The following is a 9140-nucleotide window of genomic DNA, read 5'->3' as shown; positions in this document are numbered from 1 at the left end:
GTTGGTCTAGGCGTATGATTCTCGCTTCGGGTGCGAGAGGTCCCGGGTTCAAATCCCGGACGAGCCCAAGCTTTAGGCAGATGGCCTGAGTTCCCATTTCCTTCTTGGTCGCAGCCAAGGTTCTTTTATGGCGCGCTTGAACTTTTCTAGTGCCCTTGTCTACTGCTCAACCTAGCCTGGGCAGACAGCCAAAGGCAGCCAACAGCACTCGGCTCGTTGGTCTAGGGGTGTGATTCTCGCTTTGTGTGCGAGCCCACAAGGTGAATTTTTTCATCCCTCTGGAACTCAACAGCACAGACATGGTTTTACCGTAACTTGCACGTACCTACCGGTCAACGTGTAAGCCCTTCTCACGGCAGTCGCTCGAGCTACATCCAGATGCTTTTCACCTTTCTTTGACAAAGTACTTCAAATGGAGCTTGTGGCCTTCTTTCAACATACTTCCTACAATTGAAGTGGCATAAAGCTGAAATTGCATCCATAGCTTAGCCCTTAGTGCTTCCGTGTTCACTTTCCACATGAACTGCAACAGGTGCTGACGAGCCCCGTTCAGTGCTGAGATTTTTCAAAGCAGTGTGAAAAGTTGGATCAGCTTACAATTCAATGCCCAGGGACCAAAGATTTGCTTTGTCTTGACTTTAGAAATGCATGCTGACCTCGTCTCCTAGTGCTCTTGACAATAAAAAAAAGATATTTTTTTGAGCAAAATATGCAGATGATATTGTAGTGGGGACTTAGCCTTGACACTAAAAAGGCACTTGTTCTACTCAAAAAAAAAAAAAAAAAAAAAAAAAAAAAGCTTTTTGTGTATCCAAGGCTCGTTGGTCTAGGGGTATGATTCTCGCTTAGGGTGCGAGAGGTCCCGGGTTCAAATCCCGGACGAGCCCTATGTTTAGCAAACAACTCGGCATTCTATTGGGAGGAATTGTTCAGATGGTGGCTGAATCCATGCAAGCAACTGTGCTAGCGGTAGCCAAGAGTGCTTAAAGGCTCTTGCATTTCCAAAATGTGCAACGGCTACTTCTGTGAAATGGGCAAGATGTGGCTCTTGGGTTCTGCCTCTTTAGTCTAGGGGCTAAAGAGGCAGAACCCTTTGGGCATGGGAGCTCCAAGCTACAAGACCATGAGGCAGTCTCCAGAGCCTACCGCAGGAAAGGAGGTGATGTTTCCTCAACAAAGTTTCTTCTTTGCTTTTGAAATCTTTGATAGTTCAAGAAAGGCAGACTGCAAACTCGGTTCATCAAAGGAAGAAGACTTTTTTAGAGGACAAGGCTATTTTTTGTATAAAAAAAAAAAAACATTTCCCAGGTAGCTGGTATTCCCGGCTCCTTTCCAAGAAGTATTCCTTCTTGGTCGCAGCCACGGTGCCTTTATGGCGCGCTTGAACTTTTCTAGTGCCCTTGTCTACTGCTCAACCTAGCCTGGGCAGACAGCCAAAGGCAGCCAACAGCTCTCGGCTCGTTGGTCTAGGGGTATGATTCTTGCTTCGGGTGCGAGAGGTCCCGGGTTCAAATCCTGGACGAGCCCAAGCTTTAGGCAGATGGCCTGAGTTCCCATTGCCTTCTTAGTCGCAGCCAAGGTGCCTTTATGGCGTGCTTGAACTTTTGTAGTGTCCTTGTCTACTGCTCAACCTAGCCTGGGCAGACAGCCAAAGGCAGCCAACAGCACTCGGCTCGTTGGTCTAGAGCAGGGGTGTCCAAACTATGGCCCTCCAGCTGTTGAAGTACTACAAATCCCATCATGTCTCTGCCTCTGGGAGTCTTTCCTGTGGATGTAAGAGTCTTGCAAGGCCTCATGGAACTTGCAGTTCTTCAACACCTGGAGGGTCATAGTTTGGACACCCCTGGTCTAGGGTATATGATTCTCACTTTGGGTGCGAGAGGTCCCGGGTTCAAATCCCGGACGAGTCCACGAGGTGAAGTTTTTCATGCCTCTGGAACTCAACAGCACAGAGATGGCTTTACCGTAACTTGCACGTACCTACCGGTCAACGTGAAAGCCCTTCTCACGGCAGTCGGTCGAGCTACATCCAGATGCTTTTCACCTTTCTTTCTTTGACAAAGTACTTCAAATGGAGCTTGTGGCCTTCTTTTAACATACTTCCTACAATTTAAGTGGCATAAAGCTGAAATTGCATCCATAGCTTAGCCCTCAGTGCTACCATGTTCACTTTCCACAAGACCTCTCGCACTCGACGCGAGAATCATGCCCCTAGACCAACAAGTGGCGTAAAATTGAAATTGCATCCATAGCTTAGCCCTTAGTGCTTCCGTGTTCACTTTCCACATGAACTGCAACAGGTGCTGACAAACCCCGTTCACTGCTGAGATTTCTCAAAGCAGTGTGAAAAGTTGGATCAGCTTACAATTCAATGCCCAGGGACCAAGGATTTGCTCTGTTTTGACTTTAGAAATGCATGCTGACTACGTCTCCAAGTTTCCTAGTGCTGTTGACAATAAAAAAATTTTTTTTTTAGCAAAATATGCAGATGGTATTGTAGTGGGGACTTAGCTTTGGAACTTGTTATGCTACTTGGTCGCAGTCAAGATGCCTTTATGACGTGCTTGAACATTTGTAGTGCTCTTGCTTACTTCTCCACCTTATCCAGGAAGACAGCCAAGCAAGCAAGCTGCATTCAGCTCGTTGGTCTAGGGCAGGGGGGTCTTCAAGCTGTGGCCCTTTGCTGATCTTAATCCACCCCTTGGGGCACTATTCTTCCCTCTGATAGAAGGCACAATTTCCCCCATCAACACCTCAAATGGGCCATTATTCCTCTCTCTGACTTCAATATTGGGGGACTAGTCCTCCCACTGACGCCAACAATGGGTCATTATTCCTCCTAATGACCGGGCACTAATCCCCCTACTGATACCAACACTGGGACCTAATTTCTGCCACTGACACCAACAGTGGGCAATTATTGATCCCATTGACAGGGTACTATTCCTCCCCTTTATGCCAACACTGCTGACTATTCCTCTCCCTAATACCAAAGATGGGGCATTGTTTAGTCCCACTAATGCCAAATATGTTCTACTCCCACTGGCCATAGTCCAGCACCAGCCCTTAAGTCTGAAAGATAGTAAACTGGCCCTTTGTACAAAAAGTTTGGAGACCCCTCGCCTAGGGTTATGATTCTCACTTTGGGTTCAAGAGGTCCCAGTTGAAATCACAGACAAGTGCACAAGATCTTTTTCATCCCTGTGGAACCAGTCAGCACAGAGTTGGTTTTATCACAAGCAACACTTTCAGTGACCATCCACCTTACGGACACTGGCAATAAAAAACTGAAGTACTTCCTGTGTTGGAGTGGTTATATATTGCTCTCTGGTCAGCCAGTGTCCATTCCCCTATGGGTGGCATATACCCCACAGTCATGAATAGCCTGCTCTGTGATGTACAAAAAAATATCTTGATAAAAACAAAATAGCTAGCACAAAAGGGAATAAAAAAACTCCAACAAAAAAAAAACTAACGTATGCAGGAGTGGAAGGGGTTATACTGGGCTAGCCAACAGCTTTTTCTTTTTTTTTTTTTTTTTTTTGCCAGTGCTTAATTTGCCTGTAGGCAGCTGCATGTAGCTCGTGTCCCTTCATGAAGATAAACAATATTTTTCAATTAAGTGATGCCTGTCTGTGATCATTGCTTGTACTGAATGCTCTTTAAACTGTCACATAAAATGTGCTTTAAGAATAAAACAAACAAAAACTAAAAACCTTAACCAGCTCATCTGTTTCCAGCAGCCCACAAAAGAGCATCAGTGATGGGCTTTGAATTCCATGCAGGGAGAACCTCCCCCACCTTAGTTGCATGCTTACCAAAACCAGATGGTCATAGGCTTCTGTAATCTGCACCTGCCATGGCCAAAATCTTCCTTTCTGCCTCTGCATAGCTGAACGCCTTACGCTTCAAAACAGCCATCTCCTGCTACAGGAGATGCTTAGGAGGCTGCTCCAAGTCTATGGGGATCCACCATGCAGGCATGAAGATTTAAGGCCAAATAAGGCCATTGGATTTAGACAAAAATGCAATTGGGGTGGAGGGAGGCTCAGTCGCTATCTCTATACTATCTATGAAACATTTATACATATAAGACTGCTTTCACATCCATGCACCGGGGTAACATGCATTGAGAAAGGCACCCCAATTCAAAAAAAATGCACATCTCAAATGCACTTAAGCTGTAGTTGACCACGATACACTTCTGTGCTGCACTGGAAAAAATAGTGCAAGTGTATTTTTTTTGTGTGCTGTAAAGCAAAGAAGACAGCAAAAATACAGTTGCAAGAAAAAGTATGTGAACCCCTTGGGATTACGTGGAGTTTTGCATGAATTGGGCATAAAATGTGCTCTGAATGTCATCTAAGTCACAACAATAGAAGAACACAGTCTGCTGAACATAATACTACACAAACATTAGATGTTGCCATGGTTTAATTGCACATAACATGTAAACATTCACAGTGCAGGGAGGAACAAGTATGTACACCTTTGGACTTAATAACTGGTTGACCCTCCTTTGGCAGCAATAACCTCAACCAAACATTTCCTGTAGTTGCAGATCAGACCTGCACAACGATCTGGAGTCATTTTGGACCACTCCTCTTCACAAAACTGTTTCAGTGTAGCAATATTCTTGGGATGTCTGGTGTGAATCGCTCTCTTAAGGTCATGCCACAGCATTTCAATCGGGTTGAGGTCAGGACTCTGACTGGGCCACTCCAGAAAGCGTATGCTGTGCTGTTGCAGCCATTGTTTTGTTGAATTACTTGTATGCTTTGGGTCATTGTCCTGTTGCAGCACCCATCCTCTGCAGAGCTTCAGTTGGCGGACAGATGGTCGTACGTTTTCCTGCAAAATGTCTTGATAAACTCTGGAATTCATTTTCCCATCAATGACAACAATCTGTCCAGGCCCTGAGGCAGCAAAGCAGCCCCAAACCATGATGTACCCTCCGCCATGTTTTACAGTGGGGATGAGGTTTTGATGTTGGTGTGCTGTGCCTTTTTTTCTCCACACATAGTGTTGTGTGTTCTTCCCAAACATCTCAATCTTGGTTTCATCTGTCCACAGTATATTTTGCCAGTAGTGCTGTGGAACATCCAGGTGCTCTTTTGCAAACTTCAAACGTGCTGCAATATTCTTTTTGGACAGCAATGGCTTCCTCCGTGGTGTCCTCCCATGTACTCCATTCTTGTTTAATGTTTTCCTTATTGTAGATGTGTCAACAAAAATGTTAGCATGTGCCAGAGATTTCTGTAGGTCTTTAGCTGACACTCTGGGATTCTTCTTTACCTCATGCAGCATTCTGCGCTGTGCTCTTGCAGTCATTTTTACAGGACGACCACGCCTAGGGAGAGTAGCAACATCGCTAAACTTTCTCCATTTGTAGACAGTCTGTCTTACCGTGGACACATGAACATCAAAGCTTTTGGAGATACTTTTGTAACCCTTTCCAGCTTCGTGCAAGTCAACAATTCTTGATCGCAGGTCTTCTGAGAGCTCTTTTCTGCGAGGCATGGTTCACATCAGACAGTGCTTCTTGAAACCAGTAAACCCAAAACAGGTGTGTGTTTTTTTAAGGGCAGGACAGCTGTCAGCAACACATCCAATATCATCACACTGATTGGAGTGAAGGTTGGCTCACTCCTGGCTCCAATTAGCTCTGAGAGAAGTAATTAAGCTAGGGCCTCACATACTTTTTCCTGCCTGCAATGTGAATGTTTACATGTTATGTGCAATTAAACCATGGCAACATCTAATGTTTGTGTAGTATTATGTTCAGCAGACTGTGTTCTTCTATTGTTGTGACTTAGAAGACATTCAGAGCACATTTTATGCCCAATTCATGCAAAACTCCATGTAATCCCAAGGAGTTAACATACTTTTTCTTGCAACTGTATGAAATGACCAACAACACTGTAAAAATGAGAGAAGAATACAAGTAGGAGGTAATTAAAAAAAAAAAAAAATTTCAATGAACACAGTTAGAAGTGATACTATGGATTTTATAGAGGACCCTTACTGTGTAAGTTGTTTTCTGAGTACAAAGGACTAGACACCAGTACAGCCTGCTGTCTCCAAGCAGCTGACCCTTTTCCCATTAATACCTCGTTCTGGCCATCTCGGTAGAGACAAAGTTTTGAATCCTTATGTCACAGCTGCCCTTCCAGTGGCTTGTGATCTGATGAGTGGTGGGGGAGTAATCAAGAAGCTGCAGGAAAGACAGAGGAAGTGCAGACACAGAGAATGGAAGAAACAGAAGCAAGGGGATCCTTGCACTGCTGGTCCTTAGGTACAGCTTCCTCTACAACAAGGAGAGCATAGAGGAGCACAGAAGTGATATCACAAAATCACAATTCAAATGTGGTGAGACTATCAGTCAGAAGCAGCAGTGTCAGAGATGATTTCACACTGTAGATATACAGGCTACTGACTAGGCGTGCCTATACACAGGACATGCTGTCAGGGTCCTGTCCACAGCAAAAGTTCTGGAAGATCTGGCATTTTTGCCAGTACTCTACATGGCCGCAGAAGTACACATCAGCCTCAGTCTGGTGCCAGATGGCCTTTATAAGGAGGCTCATCACTTCCTCTAGTTGTTGGATGATCTCTAGCTCCCCATGCTGTTCCTGGTTCCTGCAATTTCCTGTTATCGACTCGGCTTGCTCCTGGACTGGTCTACTCTGATTTACCCCTGATCGGACCTCGGCTTGGCTTAAGGATACCCTCTCTCTCACTCCTCTGTGAATGACCTCGGCTATCCCATGTGACTACGTCCGCTCTGATTTCCACCTGGCACCTGACCTTGGCTTGAACAGGCGCCTCCTGTCTGCAGACCTATCTCCGTGCACCAGCTGTGCTTCTGAGTGGACCACCAACCAGCACTCCTACAGGCGACCTGTGCAACTTTGGGCCTGACTCCCGCTGTCCCACTCTCAGGGGAGTCCGGAACTTAGCCGCAAGGGAACCCCTCTCTCCATTGGCCTCCATCACCAGGTACGTGATACATGCACTGCCTTTTTCAAGAGAAACTCAATACAGAAAGGGTACATTTTTCAAGGTACTCTTTAGGAACAATTACCATTTCCACATGTTCCAATAAGAACATTTTCACTTTATATTTAAGGGTTACTAAACCCACAATAATAAAATCAGTCTGTATATGCAGTATAGCATGCTTGATATACTCACTGTGGAACCTAAGGGGTTATTCCTGTGCATTTAACGTCCTTACAGGATGTCTTCAACTTACAAGCCGACCTCAATGCTCTGTATAATTGGGCAACTAAGTGGCAAATGAGGTTTAATGTTGATAAAATGTAAGGTTATGCACTTGGGGGCTAAGAATATGCATGCATCATACACACTAGGGGGGGGGTACAACTGGGGGAATCAATGGTGGAGAAGGATCTGGGGGGGGGGGTCAATGGTAGATCACAAGCTTAATGGCATGCAATGCCAAGCTGAGGTTTCTAAAGCGAGCAAAATCCTCTCTTGTATTGGGAGAGCTATAGACTCGAGAGAGAATTTCCCCCCGGTACAAATCATTAGTAAGACCTCATCTGGAATACGCAGTTCAGTTTTGGGCACCAATTCACAAATAGAACATTGGGGAACTGGAGAAAGTACAGAGAAGGGGAATCAAACTGATACAAGGCATGGAGGAGCTCAGCTATGAGGAAAGATTAGAGGAACTAAATTTATTCTCTTAAGAAGAGGAGACTAAGGGGGATATGATCTCCATGTATAATACATAAGGGGGGATATGATCACCATGTATAATACATAAGGGGGATATGATCTCCATGTATAATACATAAGGGGGGGATATGATCTCCATGTATAATACATAAGGGGGAATGTGATCACCATGTATAATACATAAGGGGGGGATGTGATCTCCATGTATAATACATAAGGGGGATATGATCACCATGTATAATACATAAGGGGGATATGATCACCATGTATAATACATAAGGGGGGGATATGATCTCCATGTATAATACATAAGGGGGGATATGATCTCCATGTATAATACATAAGGGGGATATGATCACCATGTATAATACATAAGGGGGGATATGATCTCCATGTATAATACATAAGGGGGGATATGATCTCCATGTATAATACATAAGGGGGGATATGATCTCCATGTATAATACATAAGGGGGGGATATGATCACCATGTATAATACATAAGGGGGGATATGATCTCCATGTATAATACATAAGGGGGGGATATGATCTCCATGTATAATACATAAGGGGGGATATGATCTCCATGTATAATACATAAGGGGGGATATGATCTCCATGTATAATACATAAGGGGGGATATGATCTCCATGTATAATACATAAGGGGGGGATATGATCTCCATGTATAATACATAAGGGGGGATATGATCTCCATGTATAATACATAAGGGGGGATATGATCTCCATGTAGAATACATGAGGGATATGATCTCCATGTAGAATACATAAGGGGGGGGGGGGTTCGATCTCCATGTATAAATACATCAGTGGTTCATATAGTGAACTCAGTGTAGAGTTATTCACCCTGAGGTCATTACAGAGGACAAGGGGGCGCTCTTTACGTCTGGAGGAAAAGAAATTTAATCTGCAAACCCAGAAAGGTTTCTTCACAGTAAGAGCTGTGAGGATGTGGAATAGACTCCCTCAAGAGTTGGTTGTGGCCAGCTCAGTGGATTGCTGTAGGAAAGTCCTGGATTGTTTCTTGGATACACAGAATATAACTGGATATAACATTTATAGGTGACGTTGATCCAGGGAATATCCGATTGCCTCTCGGGGGATCAGGAAGGAATTTTTTTTCCCTGCAGGAGCAAATTGGCTCATGCTTTGCTGGGTTTTTTGCCTTCCTCTGGATCAACTGTGGGTGTAGGATTATAACTTTTTTTTTTTTTTTCGGTTGTACTAGATGGACTTTTGTCTTTTTTCAGCCAGACTAACTATGTAACCCATGCAGTGCAAGCACAGCCCCACTGCATAGGAGAAAAAAAATTGCCTGTAGTTAAGTGTTTTTACTCTGTATACATTAGTTACTCTTTTGTGCATTTATCTTATCACTTGTGCAGAAAAAAATGCATAAAGGTTTCTTCACAGTAA

The 9140-nt window shown here is 44.3% G+C and overlaps 3 non-coding genes across 3 annotated transcripts in view; all 3 read left to right on the top strand.

Moving 5' to 3' along the window:
* The window catches only part of TRNAP-CGG (transfer RNA proline (anticodon CGG)), a 72-nt gene extending 5 nt beyond the window's left edge, over positions 1-67 (top strand). The window contains exon 1 of the tRNA in view: positions 1-67. This exon is cut by the window's left edge and continues 5 nt beyond it. This is a non-coding gene — a tRNA (tRNA-Pro).
* A 748-nt stretch (positions 68-815) lies between these two features.
* Positions 816-887, top strand: TRNAP-AGG (transfer RNA proline (anticodon AGG)). The gene has a single exon. It is a non-coding gene; the product is annotated as a tRNA-Pro (tRNA).
* A 568-nt stretch (positions 888-1455) lies between these two features.
* On the top strand, positions 1456-1527 carry TRNAP-CGG (transfer RNA proline (anticodon CGG)). Its single transcript has one exon. It is a non-coding gene; the product is annotated as a tRNA-Pro (tRNA).
* The last annotated feature ends 7613 nt before the right edge of the window (positions 1528-9140 follow it).

Source organism: Staurois parvus, unplaced genomic scaffold (assembly GCF_062004578.1).
Source record: "Staurois parvus isolate SC_StPar_1 unplaced genomic scaffold, SC_StPar_1.0 ptg001918l, whole genome shotgun sequence".
Lineage (NCBI taxonomy): Eukaryota > Metazoa > Chordata > Amphibia > Anura > Ranidae > Staurois > Staurois parvus.
Note: the sequence above shows the minus strand (reverse complement) of the source record. Positions and strands in the feature narration are given on the sequence as shown.